Here is a 27,588-nt window from a genome sequence, read left to right as displayed (position 1 = left end):
CCGAATTAGTGAGGATACTTTTGGAGGAAAGGTGGCAATGAAAAGTAATACAGCCTTTCCACTTCTATTTAATTCTACACGTACAGGATTCAGCAAATGAATATTTGCTAGGTACGACAATTGGTGACAACCAATTATGAATGATCAATAGTTTTAAAGACATTAAGGTATTATGTGAAATAAAACTATTCTTTCTATGCTTAGCTCCGTACTGAAAGGAGTTGTTTTGCATAAAGTCTCACTTGGAATGTTAATGTGCTTCACACTAAAGATGCGTGGGAGTAATGTGTTTATAGTGATTTCCTGGTTCTTGGCAAAATCAGGTCTTCAATACAGTCATCATGGAGCTAGTAAAGACAAGAGAAGGCTATGTTCAAGAGCTATTTAACTGCCTACATTTTGTTTTATTATAAATAAACTATATCAAAAACTGTTTACCAAAACTAAACTGCTTTGCAGTTGCAGTGCACTGTTGTAAGTCCAGTTTGGGGCATGACAGACTGAAGTAAGATCAGAGCCTGAATTTTCACTCCTGAGTCCGGTACGCAGAGTTCGGAAATTTCCTGACACTGTACACCTGACTCAGGAGCAAGTGCCCTAAGTGGTTGGATTTTTGTTTCCAGGGGGCGGTGCTCACTGGGGTCGGGCACATCGTTCCCGGAAACAGTGCAGAGGCAGCTACAGAGGCTGCCGGGTGCCAAGGCAGGCTGGTTAAAATGCCTGTTTGGTTCTCCTAGACTTCTTCCCAGCTGTAAAAAACAATAAAACAAAAAACATCCCTATAGCCCTCAACCCTCACGTCCCCTCGTTCTCCATCCCATACACAATCCTCATGTCCCATCCATGCCAAGACATGCCCCACACAAACCCCATGACCCCTCATACCCTCCATGCCAGCCTATGCCCCTCTACTTACCCCCATGGCCCTTTATAGCCCTTATCCCAACTTAGTGCCAACTCATGTCCCCCAGTCATCACCCTTTGCCTTTATACCCTCCATGCCAACTCACCCAGTATCCACCATGGGCACACCTCAGATGCCATGCTGAGATGAAATAAAATAAAGTTCTAACAATCTATTGTAGATTTCACTATTAAAAAAAAGCTCTCATTGATAAAAACCCATTCAATACATTTAAATCTCTTCAAGTACTTAATCCCTTATAAAAAAAAACAAATGTTTGCACTCAGAGCTGCACATCAAAGACAGCTAATTTCTTTATGATCACTTGGAGCTGTCAATAAAACTGTGAACTCACAGCACCCACCTCCCCCCCACAACCCCCACCCACCCTGTAATGATAGCACTCAGCCTTATGTCAACAAACACCTATTAAAATTGCAGGCCCTGATTTTTTTTGAACTGCAGGCTGTTATTTTGTTTCAAAACAAGAGCAGGTGATTTGACTGACTTTACACCTTGATAGTTCCACGGAACTTATCCACTATTTATGCACATTCGTGCCTACTCTTAATAATCCAGAAGAGATACTTGACCTCTCCCAAAGGGGTACCTGACCTCTTTAAAATGGTTACCTGACCTCTCCAAAGAAGCCCAGTACGTTTAGATCTTTCAGTCAAATTTGTAAATCCTGCTAAGTCGTGTTTCAGAAACTTGGGTGACCAAAATTGTTTCTGTTTGAAGGCAATTGTACTTCTAACTGTGCCCCTGCCTCTGTGAACCGTGAGTGTATGATATACATCCTGCAACGTTTCCTTCCCCGCCTCCCCTCGGTGAAAATGGTGGGTGCTGGATACGGGGGTCGGTGGGGGAGGACTTCCGGATTCCAGCTCTCCGGCTTTGTGAAAATTCGGGCCCAGGTATCTAGAGGATGAAGTGACTACTAACTGAACCAGTCTCACCCAGAGGGCTGGATTTTCAATTCGAGATTGGGAACCAGAAATGGAGGCTAGTTCTGGGTCCTAACCCCTGCATGGTGTCCTTTAGGCACTCCCATGGGAAATTTCAAATCTCCAGTCCAATAAAAGTCAGGGTGCATGCTAACCTTCCAATCAGGAGCAGCGTGGGCTCCTGACACTGGAGGGCCAACAGGAGGCCCTCTGGAACTGAGATGGACAATCCCACCAGCTGAGGTGGGAACTGCCGATCTGAAGATGAAGACTGCGATGGACGAGTGAAAGTAAAGCTTATTTTGATGTTTTAAAAAAAGCCACAGCTACCCGTCCATGATCCCAGAGGGATAACCTCTCCAGGGGGCTGCCAGTGGCCACAGCTGTGGTGTGGCTGCCATAATGAGTCTGGGGGTGGGGGTAGGGGTCCCTCCCGTGATCCTACGGGTTCTCCCCCCCCCCCACTGGCCCCTGCCCTGAGCCCACCAGGGTCCAGGCCAGCGTGAGCTTGCCTGCGTTACTGACTGGAAATTCCAGTCAGCATGGAGATGGAACCAATGAACAATAATTAGCATCAATTGGCCGCCCACTGCTTCTTGGCGTGGAGGCCAGTGGTGCCAAATTGTGTGCCCACCTGCCTCTGATCTGGACCCCTACCTGTTTTAAAAACCCATCTCATAATGTCTAATTTTGCAACTATGCAGCTCTTGTTACTCTGTGCTGCAATTATGGCACATTCTGGCCCTGAAGAGCCATGGAGAACATATTATCCTGTTAAAACAGTTTGGCTGCGCTGACATATGCTTTTGCAAAATATTCTTTTTCTCTTATGCATTATTAAAAGAGTTTTCCTATATTCCTTCCCTGGTCCCATTGTTCCCCACACTATGTCTCTCTAATGTTTATACTTTTCAGCTTTAGGCTTTGCAAGATTTCTGTTCAGTTTCACTTTCCGAAGTGGTAGTGGGAATATTATGAGCGGGTGCACATTTGTCTTGAAGTCAACTTGAATTAAAGTGCAGAATCGGTACAATATAACTGAAAATGTCTGTGTTTGCACTGGTATTTTCAGGAAATTGGTCCCTTGGTTTTGCTTGTTGTGTGATTATGGTATTTTGGCAAAAGTCGAAGCTTCACGTAACTGCCCATAGATGAAAGGCAGTAGTCTTTATATTATTTTGGCTTCCATTCATAACAGGTGTCTTTTTTAGTGATGCTACTTGGTTTGTATTTTAGATTGGCCTACATGTATAGTTTTACTTCTTCTAAGATCAGTGGGGGAAGATACTGCCATGGAGACTATTCCTTAAATGATGCCTTTTAGACATTTTTGTAAATTCAGACACTGTATTGTAGCCAAATTTGCTGATCGTACAAAGTTCGGTGGGAAAGCAAATTGTGAGGAGGATACATGGGGTCTGCAAAGGGATAGAGATAGGCTAAGTAACTGGGCAAAACATTTGATAGATGGAGTAAAATGTGGGATAATGTGAGGTTCGTCACTTTGGCAGGAAGAATCGGAAAGTAGAATAGTATTTAATTGTAGAGAGACTGCAGGATGCTGCAGTAGAGTGATCTGGGCATCCTTACACATGAATCACAAAATGTTATCATGCAGGGACAGGAAGTAATTAGGAAGGCAATTGGAATGTTAAGTCTAAAAGTAGGGAAGTGTTACTACAGCTGTACAGGGTATTGGTGAGACCGCACCTGGAGTACTGTGTCCAGTTTTGGCCTCCTTGCTTAAGGGAGAAGATACTTGGATTGGAATTGAGTTCACTAGGCTGATTCCTGAGATGACGGGGTTGTTTTATGAGGAAAGGCTGAGCGGGTTGGGCTTATAATTGTTGGAGTTTAGAAGAATGAGAGGTGATCTTATGGGAAACATATAAGATTTGTGAGGGGGCTTGACAGGGTAGGTGCTGAGAGGATGTTTCCCCTTATGAAGGAATCAAGAACTAGGGGGCACAGTTTCAAAATAAGGGGTTTCCCTTTCAAGAGAGAGAAGAAGAATATTTTCATCTCTCAGAGGGTCATTAGTCTTTGGAATTCTCTTCTACCCAGAGCAATGGAGTTTGGTTCATTGAATATATATGGCTGAATTAGGCAGATTTTTGATTGATTAAAGAGTCAAGTGTTATGGACAGGAGGGGGTTTAATTTAAACAACCCTGATTTCTCCTTTCACCACCCATCCGTAAGGAGAAAGGTGTTATGATTTTGATTTTCTCCATATAAGCGGTGGTGTATTTCCCAACCCTTCAGTTTTGGTATGATCCAATTTTTATTAATAACCCCACAGCAAACTTGAGATAGCGTAAACTCAAGAGGGTTAATTTATTTGCGCACATTCAAAATTTGGGAGGGGATGTCGCTACGTAGCCCCAGGTGCACTCACATGATAAAGAAGGATAGAGAAAGACAGAGTTACAGGGCAAGACCACAGAGCAAAGACTTATTGTTTCACATGAGTCCAGAATCAAAGTCTAATGGTATTCTTTCACAGAGTTCGACTGATGCTGGATAATGCACTTTTCCAGTAGAGATGACTTCCACGATGGGATTAGTTTGTCTTGTAGGCGCTGGTGCAGAAGTTCCAGTCGAAATAGTGTAGATGGGGGCCAGGCATTCACCTGGACCAAGCCCTTGTTCTGAGCTGCTGTTTGCTAGATGGGAAATGGCAGATTGATCAACAGTGCAGCAAGACAGTGTAACTGGTTCTTCCAGCGAGGGGATCATGTCACATGACTCCCACCTGTCCACTTGGGCTTTGGCAGTGGGTGTTTATTCCCTTGTCTAGGTTCTTGAGGCTGTTAATGTTTTAACCATTAAGAGTTTGAAAGGAAAGGTGTGGGGTCCTTTGTCCTACCAGACTGGTAGTCTCTGTTGGCCAGGCCTGGCTTGGGAAATGTAGATGACCTTTGTATAATTCCCTTTGAATTTGACCTCTGCAGTCCACAGAGCCATTAACTTCTCATCAGAGACAACAAGGCACAAATTTCTTTGATGCTGCTGGATTAGCTCCTATTGGTCAGGGTTACAGACAGACATCGCTTCAGCCTTTTTAAAGTCTTTGCCCGGTTTTAAAAATTTTATGGAAGTAGCCATGTTGATATATGTATATTTCAAACAAATATAGTGTGTGGTCTTAGCTCTGTTATATGAAGGTTATGGGGGCGCAGGCAGGCAGGAAAGTGGAGTTAAGGCCACAATCAGATCAACCATGATCTTATAGAATGTCAGAACAGACCAGATGGGTCGAATGGCCAACTTCAGCTCCTATTTCTTATGATCTTAATGTTTTATGGAATCAGAAAAATTAGAGGGGGATTAGTCCAACAATATAATGATACAGTTGACACTGAATAATACAAATTTGTTGGAGTTCATTGATAACACTTTGAATAGTAAGAGTGCCATTGTTTTATGCCTGAACTAAACATGACTTCAGTTACAGCAGATTATTTTAACAAGTATACAAATAAGCTTTAACTAGCAGCGGAGGAGTACTCTGAGAACATGGTTTCATACCAATGGATTGTGTACCCCATTCACCTTGAGTGGAATTGGGAGCAATTAGATTGCAAGTGTGACCATTTCTAGCCGTTGCAAGTTTTGTTCAGTGAAGCCTCTGATGTGACCACGTTTGGAACTGATCGGTTGTGGTCATAGTGCATGCTTAAGTCTGATTTATTACCGAAATTAAATATGATTAATTGCCTATTGTACACGGGTGATCTCGCCACACAGAGGTCACAAACTCAGCGGCTCTATGGCTCTCGTGCGAATATGGTAGGGGGTGAATTCCAGCAGCTGCTTTAACCTGTCATAGGTCCACATCCCAAATGCTCACAATGAAACTATTTCATTATTCAGGGCGGAATCGTCCCAGATTTTGCGCCAAATGTGGTAGCAGGTGGGGAAATGAGATTTTACCCGCCGGCCACAATGGCGGCTTTTCACGCCGCGTTGTCCCAAACTCGCCGCATTAATTACGCATTCCCGGTAAACACGCCGTTTCCGTGTCCGGCGGGCTCTCATTCGCCCGCCTGCCATCATCTGGCCGCTCCATCACGCTGGGCGCCATATTTAAGGTGCAGCCATGTGCACACACCTCTCAGCATTTCCAGCCCACGACTGCTGCAGAGAAGACACGGCCTCGAAAGGCAAGAAGACTGCAGCCCCCAGGTTCAATGACACGTCCCTCGAGCACCTTTTGGATGCAGTGGAGGCTCACCATGATGTCCTCTACCCTCGCCCTGGCTGCAGGATGGGCAGCAACATCACCAATCCAGCTTGGGAAGCGGTGGCAGCAGTGGTCAGTGCCAACGCCCTGCAAAAGAGGACAACCACCCAGTCCCGTAAGAGGATGAATGATCTCCTCTGTTCCGCCAGGCTAAGTCACTCTTCTCATCACTGTCAACTCACACACTCACAAACCCATCACACATCCATAGGGTCTGCACTCGCTGCCAGTTCAAGGGACATCACCATTCACTCTCTCACACACACCTTCATTGTCCTCATCCCGTCCATGGGACCACTCACCACCGACACATGCCAGGCATACTTATCATCTGGCCTGGCAGGCGTCCTGCTTACACTCTCTCCATCTGTATTCATGCAGGACAAGCTGGCACACAACAAGAGGGAGAGGTCAGACTGGTGGAGGAATGCCTGAAATCAAGGTACTCACAGACTTTGAAAACAGAGCCATCCAGCTGGCTGGTGAGGATCTGGACCGGTCCTGTGCTGACGGTGAGGTCGGCGCTGCTCTGCCAAGTGAGAATCCAGCAGTGCAACATCCATCAGACAACCATGCTGTGAGTGATGTGTCCTGTTTCACAGGCCACTGCCATGCACTAACTATCTCTCCTTACTTTCACAGGCACATCTACCAAACAGCCAACAGAGTCCATTACCCAGGGCCTCCAAACAAAGAAACCTCTGAAGAGGAATCTGGAGGCACCCTCCCTGAAGTCCCATCACAGCGCTCACCCACACCCTCCGCCAGCGCAGAGACACACACCTCGGTGGGGCCTAGCTTTAGAGTAGCCTCGGGATCACAATCTGGTGAGCACATTGCACTGTCTGATCCACAGCAGGTGGAGGCAGGGACTTCCCAGGTGTCCGGCATTCAGAGGACTGCTGGAGGCCAGAAATTTTCTGAGTCCGTGTCAGATGATGAGCCTCTGGACTCGGTCATGTCACAGTTGCTAGAGCTGCAAAGACAAGCTCGGGAACATCAGGAAGAGATGTCCGCTGCACTCCTCAGATTGCAAGGCACGATGGAGGAGTCCATCCACCTTCAGGCTGAGGTGATAACACCACATGCCAATGCACCGAGGTCAACACCAGTAGGATGGCGGCCACCATGGAGACCTTGGTCCAGGATGTCGCTCCTGCACTGCTGCTCGGCCTCAACTCCATCGCTGATGCCATAGTTGGCCTCCAACAGTGTGTATGCAAGAGGGTTGCTGGGCAGCTCAATCTCACTCCAGCTACCCCTTCTCCTCAAGGAGTCAGCCTGGGACCCACAGGGAAAAGGATCAGCAGGCGTACCCCCAAGGGCCATCCGCCCAAATGACTCCGGGAGTGTCCAGCCCATCCCAATCCCCTCAGCAGCTCCAGCTCCACAGGCCAAGGAGGGTGCCATTGCCACACAGCAGGACCCCAAAAGCAGGTTGGGGCTCTCCAGGTCTCGGCCCTCCAGAGGATGCTCACCAAGGTCATCACAGACAGGGTGTAGCAGTCAGCAGGCTGCCTCCACCTCCACTGTGGATGTCAGGGGAGCAGCAAGATGTAGCAGCAGAGTTAGGAATGTTAAGGAGATGTAGTTGCACAGCCTGGGCATGGGTGGTAATCAGTTGTACATAATGTTCACTATTGTCAATAAATGGCCAAGAATGTCTCCCTGCCTATTGCTCCTTGTTCTGATGAGCAGTGTTCATGTCACTCAGATGTGAAAGCTTTCTGCACAAGATAAAGGCAGGTGTCTCAGTCCAGGGCCTCTTCCCTGTGCTTTGTGCAGCCTCCAGACCAAAGTAATGGTCCAGCCTCACTCTCCCTGGACACATTACTGACGCCTGCACCTCGACGGTGCTGGTCATTGCTGCAAGAATGTAGTGGGCAGGCATCACAGAGTTCTGTCATTCTCTCTGTGTGCTCTCAGCACCTTTAAAGTGGGGCTGGCCCCCATTTCTTCAGCATCTGTAACCAGTGACGCTGTGCTCCTGATGGGTCAGGTGCTGAAGGAAGACAAAGGATCAAGTTTCATGGCTGCGTCTCTATGATATGACCCTGATCACAGAGCGCAAGCGAGCTGCCCTCAGACAGACAGGTGTCAGACATTCTCAGAGGCTGTGTGAAGATCTATGGAGTGTCCTCACTGCATGTCATCACAATCCTCCACAAATCTAGCAGCCTCTGGAGCAGGCCTGTCTCATCTGGCCAGTGTGAGGGCCTCATCGCCGACATCGTTGCCTTCAAGGACTTCCTCACCTTCATCACTGTCGTCATCTTCCTCATCGGAGGAGACCTCCAGCTCCTCTATCTCCTCCTCGTCCAGCTCCTCTCCCTGATACAGCGCCAGGTTGTAAAGGGCGCAGCAGACGAAAATGATGTGTGACACCCTCTGTGGACTGTTTTGCTGGGCTCCACCAGACCGGTCCAGGCACTGGAACCTCATCTTCAGCATCCCGATGGTCGGCTCCACCAAGTTGCGAGTTTCAGCATGAGCCTCGTTATATCGTCGCTCTGCTGCAGTCCGAGGCCACCGCATGGGTGTCATCAGCCACGGCCTCTGTGGGTAGCCCTTGTCCCCGAGGAGCCAACCCTGCAGCTTCTGTGGACCCTGGAAGACTCCAGGGATCTGTGACTGACTGAGAATGTAGGAGTCATGGACACTCCCTGGAAACTGTGCACCGACCTGCAGGATGCGTTTGTGGTGGTCACACACCAGGTGCACATTCAGCGAATGGAATCCCTCGTGGTTGAACATAGTCGATCGCATGTTGTGAGTGCCACATGAGTGCAGTCGATCACACCCTGCACCTGTGGGAAGCCTGAGATCTGGGTAAATCCAATCACTGTTGCACCCTGGCTGTCATGGGCCCGGGCAAAATGCACAAAGTTGTGTTGCCCTCGCGAAGATGGCGTCCATGACCTCATGGATGCATTTGTGGGTGGAGGTTTGTGAAATCCCACAGAGGTCACCTGTGGAGCCCTGAAAGGAGCCACTGGTGTTACAATTGAGCACCATGGTCACTTTCATGGCCGTGGACAGTGGATGCCCTCCATGTCCCCGTGGTGCAAAATCCTGCAGCAGCTGGCAGATGTGACCGACCAGTTCCCTGGACATGTGCAGCCTTTGGTGACATTGGTTGTTGATCATCTGTGGGAATGAAAGGCAGCGTCTATAGAGACCCTGAGTCTAGTTTGGCGCCAACCAGAGAAGGCTTGCTGGGCTCTTGGGCAGCATGTTCGGGAGCCCCAGCTGCCTCTTCTTCCAGAGGGTGCTGCTGTTCCCTCTGTGCAGCCAGGTGCCTCAGTCACTCTCCTCTCCGTCATCTTCACTCTCTTTATGACACGAGGCATACAGCTAGCTCACCAAACTCCATGCTCCTGATGTTGTACTCCTGCAAGATGAAAGAGAGAAACATGTGGGTTAGCTTGGGTGTACCAAAAGCCTCTCTTGGTTAAGTCTGAAGGCCCCTTAACACATCCTGGAGAGTGCTGGCCACCACTTGGATGGCCAGAGATTGGTGCACTGCATGGCTGCCCAAAACCCCATCCACCTCCCCCCTACTCCACCCGACCGATTGGCGGCAGCTTTGCCTATTGGACTGTGTGCTGTGCTCTCAGCTCAGGCACATTCTCCTAACCTGCACTGCAAGGCTGCACTGTTAGCTTGAACCATGAGGGAAACCGGGATGATGACATTGCACAGGGGCTGTGAGCGCCTCCACCAGTGACTGCTCCATGGCCAGATTCAGCAAGGAGATTGTACAACGTGCTCAGTCGTCCAACTGTTCTGCAGTCCACTGAAACGCTCATTACTTTGCAGTCTGCACCCAAGGGGTGAAAAGCTCTGGAGCATTTGGTGGCTCTTTGATGCCTCTGTGTTGCTTGAGTGGGCAGAGAAGCTAGAGGCCCGACTCCAATCAGATCAATGTGGCTGCGCCTGAACTGTCTCAGCTGCAAAGGGATGGTCACTTTATGGAAGGTGTCTCAATGCATGGCCGCTTCCCTCACCCACACCCTCCCCACCAACCCACACGTGCTTGTGCACTACCTCCAACCGCAGGACAACCTTTGCCACCTTCCCAACCGCACCCGCCCCCTAAAGTTGCCTCAACCACAGGACAGCCTTTGTGCCACCCCCCACCCCCCCCCCCTCCACCAATGCCCCTCGACCTTGAAGCCCAATGTGAGCACTCTGCAACGTTACTGTGTACTCACCTCCGAGTTCCCCTCAAAGTGCAGCCCGCCAAGTGCAGGCCTTTTATATCCTGTTGTGAAACACGTTGGCGTTCAATCACGCCAACGTGTACAGCAAGTTGGGGATGAGTCCAGCGGACTAGCCTCATAATGAAACGCTGGTGTATTACAATGAGGTTCCCGACATCCGACGACAGGAAATGTGACCCTCCGTTAACGGGGCTCAGCGGACGATCGCAAACTGGTTTCACGACGTCGCGAAACCGATTTCTGGCCTTGTAGCCATATTGTCTGCTCACGCCACCGAACATGCCTGACACCAGCGGGCACGAAAGATTCCGCCTGTGGTAACAAGGACGGCTGTGACGTACAGAGGAGGAGGAACCTGCTGTTGTAAGGCAGAGAGCCCGGGGCCTGAATTGGGCTAAAGAAAAGGGATTACACTTCGTAAATCTTTTTTCTGGAGTGCAGTGTGAATTTTTTCCGAATGGCAGGCGATCCTCCTAGAATCGATTTGTTTTTTTTTTGCAAAAATATACTTTATTCATAAAATATCTTCAATCACATTCCAAACCATTTCAAAATCACCATTACAAAGGTACAATCAGGTTCAACTTTTACAACGTGTATCACAAAATGCATCAATACAATAAATGAATATTACAATCATTTGCAGACATTCATTTTGAGCTGTACAGCCCGAGGGGCTCTAAACAGTTCCCAGTCCCTCGGTGCCCTGTGGCAGAAAGGTCTTAGACAGCGACCCTTCCCCATTGCGCCTTTGCAGCGGCTGCCCCAAGCTTTAGTGCGTCCCTCAGCACGTAGTCCTGGACTTTGGAATGTGCCAGTCCGCAACACTCGGTCGGGGACAACTCTTTGTGCTGGAAGACCAACAAGTTTCGGGCAGACCAAAGCGCGTCTTTCACCGAGTTGATGATCCTCCAGCTGCAGTTGATGTTTGTCTCGGTGTGTGTCCCTGGGAACAGCCCGTAGAGCACAGAGTCCTGTGTCACAGAACTGCTCGGGATGAACCTCGACAGAAACCACTGCATCTCTCTCCAGACCTTCTTTGCAAAGGCGCAATCCACAAGGAGGTGAACAACGGTCTCGTCCCCACCACAGCCACTTCGAGGGCAACGTGCCGAGGGGGTGAGACTCCTGGCGTGTAGGAAGGATCTGATGGGGAGGGCCTTTCTCACCACCAGCCAAGCTACGTCTTGGTGCTTGTTGGAAAGTTCTGTCGATGAGGCGTTCTGCCAAATGACTTTGACAGTCTGCTCTGGGAACCATCCCACAGGATCCACCCTCTCCTTTTCCCTCAGGGCCTCTAAGACATTACGTGCCGACCACTGCCTGATGGACTTGTGGTCAAAGGTGTTTCTCTGCATAAATTTTTCCACCAGGGACAGCTTGAATGGATTTGTTTTTGCCATCTCCACATAGGAACTAGAAGGGATACTATGGGCTAAAGTCCTGAGGAACACGAGAATACTCACTGGAAAGTTCCCCTGAGTGCCACAGTGACACAACCCCAGAGGTGTTGCTTGCTTCCGCTCCCCTTGTCCCCGCTCATGTCCACAGTGACGTTTTAATGATTTGTAGAAAGCAGCGGAAATCCAGATGTAAATTACAGCTTGCTGCTGTACCAAGTGTCGATTGTGCTTCCCACTCTGATTTGCATAACTTCTGGGTGATAGGCCCTGATTTTAACATAATCCATCTGGCAGGAACAGGGCAGTTTGAGAGTCAGACGCCCAGTTTGCATGCCACCCAATTTTACATTGACTTTAACAGAGTAAAATTCAATGGAGCATGAACCAACTGAGCTGGATCCATCATGTTCCCGTTGGGCAGGTTACATTAAAATGGAGGTGTTCGTCTTTTTGACTGATTGCTGCCGATACATCAGGCAAAGCTCGTGGCCACCCGCCACCCCCGGCACTTTTGTTGTGTATGAGCATGGAGCTGTTGTGTGAAATGAATTGGGTATTAAGCTTCATGCGCTGTCACAGGTCTACAGCACGATGACAGGAAGCAAAGTTAGTGCCAGAGATAATCCTGCCGGGGTGAAAACAAAACAGGCCCCAATACTGAATGAAAGCTGAACATCCAGTACATTTCATTACTGTTGACATCATGGTACCCACATATCTACGTCTTGGCACAACGCCGCATTTGTTAGCTGGGCCCACTGAGATTCTTTTTAACATACAGAAGAGATCAGGCGAGAATGGTCAGTCCAGGCTTAATAGATTAGTCCGGAGCTCAGTTTGACCTTTTGCCAAAATTCCTGTCAAAGGTATTTAATCTAAAACCATGCACCTATTACCTCTGAATCATTGAACTGATTTGAAGCAGTCGTGGATGGAACTGACTCTTCCAGACAAAGGCCCAACTGCACTGAATGTTGGTTTTATTTTATGACTACATGCTTATTAACCATTTGAATATTCACTGTCATTGACTCAGCTGGAGTGTCCCATTAATAACCTGCTTGCAATTTGGCTACTTACCCAGAATCATGTTTCTGATATGTTGAGTTTTCAGCTCTTTCAATATTTGTATCACAGATCATTGTTGCTCGAGTTAGCTTTTGCGAATGCCTGCCAGGGTTAGGTCGTGATGACCTCACTCTTGGACCATTCTGTCCCTTTTCAAACATTCAGGGAATTGAGTTACTGGTGTTGCAAAGCGGGTGGTCCCATGAAGGCTGTGCTGGCATTTGGTTACGAATTTTTGACAACAAGTTGGAAATGTCTTGGACATGAAGTGCATTTAAAATGTAGTTTTGGTGTCCCAGGGCATTGTGGGCTTGGCATAAGGGTTTGCTGGCCACGATATTGAGATCGTGTGTACTTTGCAAAGGCATCAGGGAGGCGTAGTCAACAGGTAACTCACCCCTGGTTGTCGTTGCAGAACCATTTGCTGAAAAATAACATTGGCCATCCTCTGGAACAAGCTCACTGACTGTGCAGTGGAATTGATGGGTTGTTGGGAAGGCTTAAAAAGCCAAAATAAATTGAAACCTGAAGAAAATGTAGTGTTTGATAAGTAGTAAAGCTTAACTCGAAACTGAGATCAATAACCGAATTGCTAAATCAGCTTCCATTGTAATTGCCATGAATTCCGTGAAATTGAATTTTTTCTGTAATTATACGTGTGAAATTTAATGAAACCCCAGAAGAGACCATTTTTTTTTTTTGCATTTTGCCTAGGAAGCCCCTACTTTCTGGTCACACAGAAGAGGGATAAAGGGCAGAGACTCACATTAAAAGATTTATGTTCCCTTTTCGTTGCTTGGGGTTTTCTGTGTCTACCTAAGGGGGAACATATTGCTTGCATCACTAGTAGTTATAATGATGTGAAAGAAATGAGACAAGAGTAATGCCATCACTTCTGGAAACAAACACAGGGGCATCTAGTGATGGTGGGCATTACTTTTCACATCCGGCTTACTCAAATCGATCCACCTGGAGAATACTTGTGTCAGCAGAGAGTAAGCCCTTTCTTTACACTAGTTCAGCATGAGGCCTTCCAATTTTTGTTTTTGAAAAGCATCTAGAAACCCCAAAGCTAATTCCCACCTCTATAGAACCATAGAAAAGTTACAGCACAGAAGGAGGCCATTTGGCCCATCTTGTCCATGCCAGCCCAAGGACACCCAGGTGACCTTTCTAATCCCACCTTCCTGCACCCGGCCCATTGCGAAAAAAAGCTCACTTTCCCTGCTTCTGGACACAGGCTCCTGATAAGGACAGGTCTGCATCAGGGGAATATTGGACCAAGGCTAATGCCCTGAACTTGAAAATTCAAACATGTTTGGGTCGTGTTAGGCAAAGTGCAGTTTGGCGGAGCATGCTGTACTGAGATCATAACTCTGGCGTCAAAACTTTCTCTGGAACTTTATCTGAATAAAGTGGACACATACCAGGTGCACTTGATGGCCCACCATTGGACACTGTCCGAGTGTGGAGCAGTAGTTTGGATGTTTTAGGGCCCTCAAAGACAGTAGCAGCATTAAAGAGGCTGGAGAACTAAAAGCTTTGTGAGAGACAAGGCTCTGGATTTCTGTTAAGTCCATGGTCCCTGAAAGAGGAATTATGATATTTGCCGTTCTCACATATTTTAGATTGAGGAAATCATGCTTGTTTCCCTGAAGTTAAAAAATAATTCATGCCTTTGCCGCCTCATTCGTTTTAATGTGCCTCTGTAAGTATACTTGTGCCGCTTTACCGGGCTTGATAGAAGCAGCAACCCAAGCAGGAGCCTGGATACCTTTGCATATAGACCCAGGTGAGTTCTTTATTTATCATGCAAATCTAGGTTTTGGAAAAAATGTTGTCCATTATTTCATTTGAGAAAAAAAATAGCAGGCTTGAAATCCATCACTTCTGTAATTATTAGTGAGGTGATCCAATCAAAAGAAGGGAGGGATGTGGATTGGCTACTGCATATTTGGAGCATTTCAAATTCTGCAAGGCATCACAAGTAAAGCTGCTCTCTAGAACTATAACATTGTGGGCTAGAATCGTGCACATATAAATTTGTGTCTGTGCTGTTTAACATTGTATAACATAGAATTATCTCTGCAAATGGTTTTTTTTGGAACATTTGGGTTACAACAAATAAATAATGTACATATTTACAAATAGTACAGTTCCAACCACATGATATGTCTCTTTGACCTGTGCTAGTCCTGTGGAGGGCACCTCCCCATATAAGGGATTTCTTCCCATCACAAGGAGGACCATTTAACATGAAGTCTTTTTTGGCAGTGGCTTCTATTTCCATGCTTTCTTCAGCCACACTAGCTTCATACCGAGTAGAGAACTCCCCCTCCTTCAAGGCCATTGAGGGTGGCAGGACAGGTGGAAAGAGCAGTTAATAAAGCATACAGTATCCTGGGCTTTATTAATAGGGGCATAGAGTACAAGAGCAGAGAGATTATGCTGAGCTTATATAAGACATTGGTTAGACCTCAGCTGGAGTATTGTGTACTGTTCTGGATGCCACTCTATGGGAAGGATGTGAACGCGTTGGAGAGAGTGCAAAAGAGGTTTACACGAATGGTTCCCGGGATGAGAAACATCAGTTATGAAGATAAATTGGAGAGGTTGGGACTGTTCTCCTTGGAGAGGAGAAGGCTAAGAGGAGACTTGATGGAGGTGTCCAAAATCACGAGGGGGCTAGATAGAGTAAATAGTGAGAAACTGTTTCTCCTTGTAAAAAGGATCGAGAATGAGAAGGCACAGATTTAAAATGATTTGCAAAAGAAGCAAATGAGATACGAGAAAAAACTTTTTCACGCAGCAAGTGGTTCGGGTCTGGAATGCACGGCCTGGAAGTGTGGTGGAGGCAGGTTCAATCGAGGCATTGAGAGGGCATTAGATGATTATTTGAATAGAAACAATGTGCAAGGGTACAGGGAACAGGCAGGAGAATGGCACATGTCATAATGCTCCTTCGGAAAGCTGGTGCAGACACGATGGGCTGAATGGCCTCCTGTGCTGTAACAATTTTGTGATTCTGAATTCGAATGGCTTGCTGTTACTCTGCTGTTCTGTGTGCTTTGTGCAGTCTGCAGGCATTGCAGTTGGAGAAGCATTCTTGACGTGGAATGAAAAAACAATCTATTAATGTACATATGTGTCTTACTTCAGGAGTTAAAGTAGATACTTGAAATTTAGGCCAATTTTGATTTGATGTCATATTCTTGATTTTTGATGTCATAGGCTTTTTAGTGTTGGTTTTCATTGGTCACATAAGGGAATGATGTGGAAAGTTTTTCAAAATTAACCACCTATCTGGCTGCAACCCAAATGATTTTACTATTTGTATCTTCTATAGATTTTTTCTTCACTTGTGCTCTGTGTTACGATCAGATGAGGAGGGGTTGAACGGCTTCCTTTTCCCTCTCCTTGATTGACCGCAACAATAAAATAAAAATGGATATATTTGCCAACTCTGTGAGTGTTTAACTGTTTATGTGCTATGACCATAACAGGCACAATCAGACAGGTTTTCATGAATTTTTAAAAAGGAAAGAGTATACATTGGTTCATTTATTATTCATCTAAAATGTGTCATTGAGCTATATCTTGTAGGCTGCAATGTAAAATAATTTATTAATAACTGGTTCTTGTTAATCTTAGCATCAGCATGCTACGTTCTTCATTCTATGCACTGTGACACCTCAATGGATCATGTGGACAAGATGATTATTTTCTTGTGTCTGTTGTTCAGTGCACTTTAAACTCACCGGCTACAAATATTTTGAGATCTATCAATATAACAATTCTAAAAGTCATGGAAGTGTTACCTTTTGCTTCAATTGAATTCCCATTGAAGCTGATTTCACTATCTTTATCTGGTAATGGCAGAAGTGCTATTGAACAGCAGATGCCTAAATCTTAATAGGGACTTTCTCACGTGCTTAAGGTACCCTAATCATTTAAAGCCATGTAATCCACTTAGGCCAAAAAAAAAAATAATTCCCACCACGGATATTACCACAAAGCTTAAAACTTTAAAACACCAGGTTTTAACATGGGTTCTGTCTCTGTCTCTGCATCTGAATAACAGTAATTTCTGTCTTAATTATTTTAGAAATTGTAGGGACTGGCATCTATTATTCTATTTTTGTGAGCACAGGATCTCACAGTTAGAGAAAGAAGATTAAATGGAACTCTCATAGTTATAAGCAACAAATTTGTAGAATATCAATATGTTGCCTGAACTAACCCCTGTGACTATATTAACTGTGTTAAAATATAGTGTAGAACTTACTGGTGAAAGGTAACATCCATGCATCAAATGGCTCCGTCACATTCATTAGCGGCAGATGGTGATGGTATGATTTTTGTTTTATTTTGAGTGAATGAGGTCATTTAACCACCATAGTGCTGTTAATGGTCTGAGTGCTGCTTACTTTGGCAGTGATGCTTCCTAATAAATAAATAATGTGAAACATAGAGCCGTCCCTCTTAATCAATGTGCTTCAAAAAGACAAGCAACAGGATGGGGGAAGGCTAATGACACTTGGGCTTGGAAGAGTTTTTTTGCTCATTTTTGAAAGGTGATGCCAAGTGAGTTAACCTTCTCTATGATTCATATTCCTTTCTAAATGAATCAACAATCTTTCAAAATGGATTTACTCACTTGGAGAATGACTGTACAAAGATAACCAGGGAAGGGTAAGGAGAATTCAGTATCTTATTGATGCAGTATCTTGCTCTCTATTTGGTTGTCAGCCTAAATGACTGAGGCTATACTTTGCCTCAGGTCCAAGTTGTTTCCTGTTTATATATCATAGCTTAGATATAAAGTACCTATGGGGAAAGTAATCAATTACATAGGATCACAGTGAGGGAAAACATTGAGTTCCAGAGAAGAATGCAACAGGATGCAACAATAGCAACATGCATTTATTTGGCATCTTTAATGTTGTTAAAAAGCCTCAAGACACCTCACAGGAGCATTATGAAACAAAATTTGACACCAAACCACATGAGGAGATATGAAGGCAGATGAGGAAAGCTTGGTCACAGAGATAGGCTTTAAGGAGAATCTTGAAGGAGGAGAGAGAGCTAAGGAGCCAGAGAGATTTAGACTGGGGTTTCCAGGGCCCAGGCAGCTGAAGGCATGGTCACCCATGTTGGAATGATTAAAATTGGGAATGCAGGAGGCCAGAATTGCAGTAGCGCAGAAATCTTAGGAAAGTTGTAGGGCTGGAGGAGATTACAAAGATAAAGAAGAGTAAGGACACGAGGGGATTTGAAACCAAGGGGAAAAAAATTAAATAGATAAAAGATCAATGATATTTTTCAACAAAAAGAAGCTGTGTTGTAAACCAAGAGGGACACAAGGCAGTAAATGCTTGTACATGTTGTCACATAATGAAAGTTCACTCCTGATTCTATAAAACTTTGAAAGATTTCGCAAGCAATATTCCAGTTCTTTTATCAACAAGGCGCTCAGGATTTTGAAATATATCATGATGTTCTATTATCAGACTTCACTTGGGCCCCTCAGTGCATCAAGTTTACCCAGTATAAGCTTCTGTTCAAAACTTGTCACTCTCTCTGTCTCGAAACTGTTGTTTCAAAAAGAGGTGAAGAAGCATTAGACTGGATTTTTGCTACATTGGAGTGTAGCTCGAATTGGGAAGTTTCTCAAATCAGCAGACCTGCCTTTGTATAAAGTACCACTTTATGTACTGATTTTGCTCTGAGGAGGTGGATGCCAGGTAGATTTGAGGCTGCCGACCCAGGAAGCAGACCAGAGGCAGCTGCAGGTGTGGTTGAGTGCCGAGGCAGGCCTTTTAACCAGCCTGCCTCAGTTCTCTGGGGCTTCATCCCAGTTGTTTGGTTACATTTTAGGCCCTGTAGCCCTCATCCCTTGCTCCTTGACACCTTATGTAAATGAATATAAGAGACATTGACAAAAGAGGTCACAGAAAAAGATCACTTATTAGGATGTCAATCAAGCAAAGTGAACACGTCTCTGCACCTGTGTAAACAAACTCACTCAAATAATCATTTTATAAGAGTCTGGGCTCTCAGCCAAGCCTCCTTTTGCATGGAGGGTATGAGGGGCCATTGCAAGTGGTTGGGGGGCATGAGTTGACATGGAGGAGTCATGGGGGCATGGGTAAGACCTTTTGAAGTTACCTTTCAAAGGATTCCCGAATCCAGACTATGGTTCACGATTCCTTGTGAGGGGCCCTGAACTATGAGTCATAGAGAAGCTGGTCCGACCGCACGAAAATTGCCAGGGGATAGGAGATGCCTACTGGTAGTGGGGGGGTCAGGAATCCCAGACTCAGCTCCTGTCCGCCAATTTTAAATGGCTCCGTGGCCCTTCCCACTCTGAAAATCTGGCCCATTGTTCGTTTCTGTCATGAGCCAATCTTTAGGATGACAAATTTGTCAATTTACATAAAGATCCTCTTTTATTGTAAACAAGGTGCCAAGTTGAAAAACTTGTTTTCTTATAAACTCCTGCCAATACGGTCTATGGACTATCAAGACGGGTCAGAGTGGGCTCGAGAGGTATCTGCTGGGTCGCTAGCCCCTTTTTTTGTGATGACATATTCTGGATTGAGTGAGGTGCAGGCATTTCTTGTACCTGTCCTCCCAAATTATAAGCACTAAAGGAGGTAGAAGTGCATCATCTGTCAGAAATCCCAACTCCTTTGTCTCAGTAGAGGAACGTTTGAGGACTCTGGGTCTATACTCGATGGAGTTTGGAAGGATGAGGGGGGATCTGATTGAAACATACAGAATACTGAATGGCCTGGATAGAGTGGACGTGAGGAAGATGTTTCCATTAGTAGGAGAGACTAGAACCCGAGGGCACAGCCTCAGAGTAAAGGGAAGACCTTTTAGAACAGAGATGAGGAGAAACTTCTTTAGCCAGAGAGTGGTGAATCTATGGAATTCATTGCCACAGAAGGCTGTGAAGGCCAGGTCATTGAGTGTATTTGAGACCGAGATAGATAGGTTCTTGATTGGTAAGGGGATCAAAGATTTTGGGCAGAAGGCGGGAGAATGGGGTTGAGAAACTTATCAGCCGTGATTGAATGGCGGAGCAGACTGTCAGGGTGGCGTATAATTTGGAGAGTAACTGAGAGGTGACAGTATTCCCATGACATTATAGTTCGCGGCATCTATGGTCAAGGTCATGGGGAGAGTGGTGCTGTCAAGCTAATTTTAATGAGTTACTGCAGAGCATTCCAAAGATTTTACATACTGCCACAACCATACACTGGTGGTGGAAGGTAGGTTGTGAGTACAATGTTCAGGGGCATTGATCAAATGAACTGCTTGGTGTTGAGTTTCTTAAGTGTTGGTATGGCTTTACCTATCCAGATAAGGAGCGAGTATTACATCTCACTCCTAGCATGAGCCTTGTAGATGGTGAATCTTCTGATCTACTTTCGTAGTCACAGTGCTGATATGGCTGTTTCAGTTAAGCTTCTAGCATTTGACGACGGCAGCCACCTTTCTTCATATCAAGTTTGCTACTCAACTTGTGGTCTGATTTGTCACTGAATTTCTTTTGTCATGAAGGAAAAATCAGAGAGTATTGAATGGGGTCAAGCTTGAATGAAGATTTAGAAAGACTTGCAATAGCGATTGATCATCCCAGCCAACCTAAAGATAAAAATTATTAATAGTTAGTACAAATGGTCAAAGAGTATCTGATCCTGAAGCCACTTGTCATTGTGGAATAGTTCTGCTTTAGCCAGCACAGGCAAAGGGATGATGAAAATATTTCTTAGATTTTGGCCCTGAGGAAACTGTCCAATACATGTGACTTTGGTAGCGTTCTAGGCAACGCAGTGAGAGATTGCTTTGTTTACAGTTTGAAGCAAACATTGATACAAAGGAAACAGTTGGTGGAAGACAGATTCATCTCTGCTAGAGCTTTTGAAATAACACTTGGAGTGGAGACTTTGCCAGACACATTTGTGAGCAACAGGCCATGGGGTCCAACAGCTCCCAAGTCACTGAACCACGTTGGAGATGTATAAATCGTTATCCAGACTGATCTTTTTTTGAGAAGTTAAAACCCGCAATTGCACAGAATCAAGCCGATTTTCTGAGTGTTGCCGGAAGCCAGGAGGTGTTACTGGATTGAAGGCAGGGGAAACAAAAGAAGCTCCTGAGCACCAACAGCAGCAAATTCAAAGTTCCAGTTTCCATTATGCCAGTGTCGATGAGGAACCTGAGAAAGAAACCAGATGATATGCATCTGTACCCACGTGTGATGAATCAATCACCTCCCAGGTCATTCTCTTGACTCCAGTGTGAACCCCCCCAGGACAGTCTCTGTTGAAACTGAACATGTTCAGTTTGTATGTTCAGTAACAGGAAAGGGGCAACATAAAATTTTGGTTCCTATCTGGATAGGAGGTGTCAAATGTGAAACTGAATTGGACAATGTGGTTGTGATCATTTTTATGTCACACAAGTGTGTAAGATAAGGCTTTGGAACATGGCCCTACAAAAACCCAACAGGAATTCAGACACCCATTGCCAGTGAAAGTCAAAAATAAATATTACATTAAATAATTCTCTTTAATTGTAGTGGACAATGGTCCCTCATTGATGGGCTGAGATTAGTTTTGTAGCCTAATATTAAGCTGGGCCAATATTAAGAAGACAACCAAACAAAGATCCATGGACACACTCGTGAGAGGGTACACGTCCAAAACTTGCTATCTTAGGCACCTTCTTGATGGAAGATGGTGGAGAGGAGTGGAGGAGAAGATGGGATGGATAAGAAACCAACATGTTTTTAAGCTCAGAGTGTAACCTATACACTAAAGGGAAGGATATCAGTGAAATTAGATTGCATTGAGCCTGAAAGCATCATTGAGAAAATTGGCCACAGTAACTGATCAAGCCTGTAGTAAGATCTGAATAGAAGCTTTTGGACAGCTGATATCCCTGGTATCAGTTTTATGTGTGACTTCCAAAGAGGAGCCATGGAAACTGCGCAGTCTGTGGGCAAGACGTGAGATAACATAATATTTCTTCTTGGTTCCCAGTTCATACCATCCAGTATCTAGAAACTAGATGATTTGCTAACTGTTAGTGATATTGTCCTTGAAAAGATTAATCCGACCAAGCTAAACCAATGACAAAACCTTTCCAATCCTTCACCAGTGCTGTCCAGGGTCCCAGATTTCACGCCAAGCTATGCAGATTGTAGAACACAGCCACAGAATGAAAGAGAAAGAGTTTCTGATGATACTGAAATGCACAAAAATATGGGAGCGATTCTGAAGAATGGAAAACATCCTGAACGAGCTCCTATTACAATTATTTCAACATTTAAAGAAGCAGACTCAGTAGCTGACAATTGATACTAAGGAATTAGATGTTACAACTGCTCAGAAAGCTGCAGACGTTTCACAAATCCCTGGGTACAATGAGCCAACCAGCTCCCAGGACATTATTTATCCTGCTGAGTCCAATGTGAACTCTCCAGGACAATCTCCAAAGAAGACTGTGAAACACAAAGGCCCAGATTTTCCGGTCTCCGGTTGGTCTGAGACCTGATGAACCCCCCAAGATATGCTATGGAACCCCTCAGAATCCCAATGGAGTGACTTTGTGGGCATTCCCAGAAAGTTTGAACTTCCATTGAGCAATTCGTCTGCTCCTGGGACCCTCTGAAACTGTCTTCGACCCTGAGTTGGAGTTTTGAGGAGAACTTCCGGAGAAGTCTCCAGCTCTGAGTTCTGACGTACCTGAATAATTACCGAGGAAATGTTAGACAGATTAAAACCTAGTCTAACTCCTGGGTAACTGCAGAACTGACCCCCCGCAATCATTCTCAGTGAGTCCCCAACTCCGCCCTTGACCCACCGACCCTACCTCACTAGCCTCCATCACCCAACTCCACCCTGACATACTGACTCCCCTCCCCCAACCCAACCTCCCCCAACCTGACCTGACTCATCCCCCTACCACCTGGCTATCCCTCTGTCTTCCCCCTGACCCCCTGACTCCCCCAACTGGGCCTGACCTGACCTCACCAGCCTCACCCTACCCCTTTACCCCCTTACCTACCTTACCTTTTTACCTATGCTACCCCTTTACCCACCCTACTTCTTACTCTCCCTGCCCACTAACCCACCCTACCCCCTTACCGACTTACCTTACCCACCATATGCTCTTACGCACCCCTCCCTTTATTAATCTACCTTCTCTCCATGGCTTTTCAAAGAAGCTTTGGGACATTTAAACTCTTTACCTACCAGAATATGGCAGCCAGTGCCATGAACAGGGGGCATGTTTTCTCTGAGGCTTCTCTCCGATGCTCCTTCTGATATTTCCTCCGCTGACTGAATCCTGCTGGATCCTCCATCGGAAGGTTGTCCTGAGAAATCGAAAGAAGGTAAGTGTGTATTTTTTTTGTCTGATCAGGTTTAGAAAAAGAGATTTCTGACCCTGAATGGTAGATTTGGGCCAATAATATTGAAATTGGCCCTTAGAAGCTACCATCTACTGCTTCCATTATTAGTCACATCTCACCCATTCTACCATTCAGTGAATGACTTATTAGCTTTGAAAAATGTTCATTGACCTTACCAAGCCAGGCTTTTTCGTCAGTGTAACCATTCCTTGCTTCTTTAGTTCTTATACCTCATCTCTGGTCTCAATAATTGTCCTCATCTGCACTGTTTCCAAAATGGAATTTCTCCAGTTTTATTCTATCCCTGTGGCTATACACATCAAGGTCCGGTTGGTATGCTGCATTCATTGTTTCAATGAGATAGCCAGCTGTACCTTACAATTCCCCTCCTATATGTAACCTGTAGTGTACTCCCATTTAGCTTCTATTCCTCTTGCTTATTCCCTTTCTCCAATTTTTTCACTTTATATCTATTCACATTAAACAACATGCGTCACTTGTTAGCCTAATCTATCCATATTCCCCCAATTCACTGTTATCCCTGTTATTTGGAGTTCTGCTTCTTCCTAAGTTTTACATCGTTTACTTCATCCTTGGTCTGTAATGTACTCAAGAGTCCCTAATATTGTCAATGCTTTGGTTTGAACTACCCAGTGTGACCACAGTGCAACTGTTCACAGTGACAGAACCAAGAGAGAGCACATAAAATAATAACTCTCTGTAGACAGAATTCTACAAATTAGAACATGTTTCACAAGGATAGGAGTTGCAGGAAAAGGAAATAAAGTAGGGAAAATACTACAGTCTTACAGCAAGCACTGACAAATAATCTTTGCTTAAACAAGAAAGTTATTTTGAAATATATTTTTACGGCTAAGTTCTGTAGTTGACAAATACTGGTACGGATGGAGTTAAAAGGAGAGTGTTCTTTAAATCTTTTCTCGCATTCTTTTTAAGCCTTGCAGCAAGCTCATAGGGTAAACCTGTTTGTAAAATCTTCACATTTTTCCATTTTTCACTTTGGGGATTTGACCGGACTCTCTGTCTCAGCTTGTGTACAGGACTCGATCAATCTTGCATTGCACTCAGTGCTGGTGAGGAATCCCGTGGTTACATTGATTGCTCTTTGTGTTTTTGCTTCCAGTCATTAGGGAAAAAAAATAGACAGCGGATAAATGTTAAGTAGACTAGTACTGAATGCTAGATGCAAATGCAAAGAAAAGAAATATACCATACCCTCGAGAAACAAACAACCCGATGTTTCCTTGTATATTTAAAATAGTTGCTTAGAAGTTATTTGTAGTACCCCCTTGATCATAAAACTGAGGTTTTAATTTGAATTTCCTTCAATTCTCGTTATCTGGTCAATGGATGGGGATGGGGATTCTGGCCGTAGGTGGCCACAGTCAGGGGAAACTGCATTTGAGTTACAACATTGCTGGAACTGATCTCTGTTTAAACAGGGATCCTGTTGCCTTTCTGTGGGTGTCTTGCTTGCCTGTTCAAAAGCCCAGGTTAATATTGAGACCCAGAAGGCAGCAGAGGGTAGGTCAATGCCCTTATTTTAACTTGCCCTCCATATGTTTTCTGCTCGATGGGGCTTAATGGTTTAAGACAAACACAAAGCTTGGCAAACTGTATTTGGAAAGAGAAGAGTTTGGGAAACTACAGAAAATATTATGCCAACTCAACCAGTCCTGCCAGACTGATGATGGTGAGGATGATTTGAAGAAAGGAACACAGCTATTAGAAATTTATGCTCTGGCGATCCAGATGTATACTGCACAAAAGAACAACAAGAAATTAAAAGCACTATATGAGCAGTCTTTACACATCAAATCTGCCATCCCTCATCCACTTATCATGCGATTCATCAGAGAATGTGGAGGCAAGATGCACTTAAGAGTAGGGATTTTGGAACTTGAAAGTTAGTTTGGAACTTCCCAGTGTCAAGGCTTAGACCACCAGAGCTCCCACAATCGCAAGAAATGCAGGAAGGAAAGAACTGCAAATGCAGCAATTTGATTGAAACTTTATATCCTTTTGAGGAGCTATAAAAAACATCTACTGTGTGCATGTGTGTACATGAGTTATCTTACAGTTATATATTTTCTTGTTTGTTAACATCAGCCAGCTCTATCTCTCCACCACCTATCTCTAACCCTGCACTGCCTCTGTGTTATCATGTTGCTTGTGTGACATTCAGCCTGCAATTTCCTTCAGTTAAACATTGTGAAGTCAGAACCCACGTTTTCAGCCTCCATCACAAACTCCATACCCTGGCCACAGATTCCATCCTCTTCCTTAGGCAATGTCTCAGGCTGAACCAAACTGATTGAAATCTTGGCCCAACTTGTTTGACCTAGAGTTGAGCTTCCAACTGCATATCGTCTTCATCACCAAGTCCTCCTTTGGCATCCATAGCCGTATCCATCTCAGCTGCTAACCTGACTCACCTGCTCCCTAAACTCTCATCCATGCCTTTGTTACCTCGAGACATAATTACTTCAAACCTCACCAGCCTCCCATCCTTCACACTTCTTAATTATCAGCGCATCAAATCTCTGCTGCTCATTGTCCATGTCATAGGATATGTGAATTATATAGTTGTAACATAAATTCCTTCCTCTACTCCAATCTACATTGATTCCATGCATTCAAGCTGCCCCCCTTGAACAGCTGTGCTTTCTAATACAGCATTAATGGTCTGGACCTTCTCTATCTCTTCAAGGCTTTAATTCCAATTCAGTCTATTGGTGTTAGAACAAGAAAGAAAGAGGACTTACATTTTAATATTGCTGAAAAAAAGAGACATGCTGTCAAAGCTTTTTGTCTTGTACTCATCAGGACAGGGCCCTGCTTGTGGGTGCTAGAAGCTACATATATTCATACACATGACCCTGTCCTTTGTAAGCAGAACAAATATGTCCAGGCATTGCACTTTTTTCAACTAAACAAAGTTTGGAGGACAACTTTTCCCTTGTGCATTCCTCATGGCAACACTTCAGCCGATCTGAGTCAGCATGCCTGGTTTGAATTCAAACAAAAGCTTGGGGGAATAACTGTTTCCTCGTGTATTCTCCATGGTAACACCTTTACCAATTAGAATTCACTTGCTAACCGATCAGCACCCTTTCCTCATGCAGTATAAATTGTTGTTCTCTTGCAATTTGGTATTCTTGTGATTCTATCCTGATGAGTGCAAGATAAAAAGCTTCAACAGCATTTCTCTTTTTCAGCAATACTCAAGCCCTGTACATTTATATAGTTCATTTCATGACCGCAGGACGTCGCAAAGCGCTTTTCAACCAATTAGCACTTTTAAAACATAACTTTATTCTTTCATGAGATGTGGGCATTGCTGGCAAGGCCAAAATTTGTTGCCCATAGCTAATTGCCCTTGAACTCAGTGCCTTGCTAGGCCATTTCAGAGGGCAGTTAAAATTACTCTTGAACTTAGTGCCTTGCTAGGCCATTTCAGAGGGCAGTTAAAAGTGAGCCACATTACTGTGGATTTAGAGTCTCACATGGACCAGACTGGGTAAGGATGACAGATTTCCTTCCCTAAAGGACGTTTTTACGATAATCAATGATAGTTTCATGGTCATTATTATTGAGACTAGCTTTCAATTTCAGATTTTATTAATTGAATTTAAATTCCACCAGCTGCCATGGTGTGATTTGAACCCATGTCCTTAAATTCCTTCAATCCCGTGTTTCCTGTCAAGGCATAGGTAATGTAACTTGCAAAAACTTGCTATTTTCACTTGCACTATCCTGCTGCATCCTTAATAATAATTCTCTGTCAGTATAGTGTTTTTACATGTATCTTTAACTGCATCTTTGCTTTTGTGTACATCTATATATCTCCTTTGCTACTTTACAGTAATATTCAACTCTTAATTCCTTGCTTTTAAAAATATCTTGTGACCTCCTTTTCCCATCAGGTTTTGGACACCAAATAACAAGTTAACTTTTTATGTTGCAAATTGCTGTGTTTGTTGCCTCCCTTACATAACTGGAGATTTTCCTCGCCCATCAAAAATATGCTCATGTTTCTCCATTGCAGCAATTGTTGTAATGTGCCTTTAAGGGATAGAAGCATGATATCACTAGAAGGGAAATGTGTCATTTGATCCAGTCTTAGTTTCACTTTTGCTTTCAGCAGAGCACACGCGCAGCTCTTCAAGATTTATACCTATGTGTAACTGTTCTCATGTGACTAGTCTTAATAAATTAACCCACAACATGTTTAGCTAGGAGTGAATGGTGTGTTGTGTCTTGGACGGTAAGTAGCCCAAGGTATTATTGTTACATTATAATAACACGTCATGGCGATCAGCGGTGGTCAGACAGGTGGCAGCAAGAATAA

General features: G+C 44.7%; 1 protein-coding gene across 4 annotated transcripts in view; it reads left to right on the top strand.

The window, feature by feature from the left end:
- The window catches only part of gareml (GRB2 associated, regulator of MAPK1-like), a 179,702-nt gene that overhangs the window by 53,377 nt on the left and 98,737 nt on the right, over positions 1-27,588 (top strand). The window lies entirely within an intron of this gene.

Source organism: Cetorhinus maximus, chromosome 5 (assembly GCF_964194155.1).
Source record: "Cetorhinus maximus chromosome 5, sCetMax3.hap1.1, whole genome shotgun sequence".
Lineage (NCBI taxonomy): Eukaryota > Metazoa > Chordata > Chondrichthyes > Lamniformes > Cetorhinidae > Cetorhinus > Cetorhinus maximus.
The sequence above is the reverse complement of the archived record's forward strand: the minus strand, read 5'-3'. Positions and strand labels throughout refer to the sequence as shown.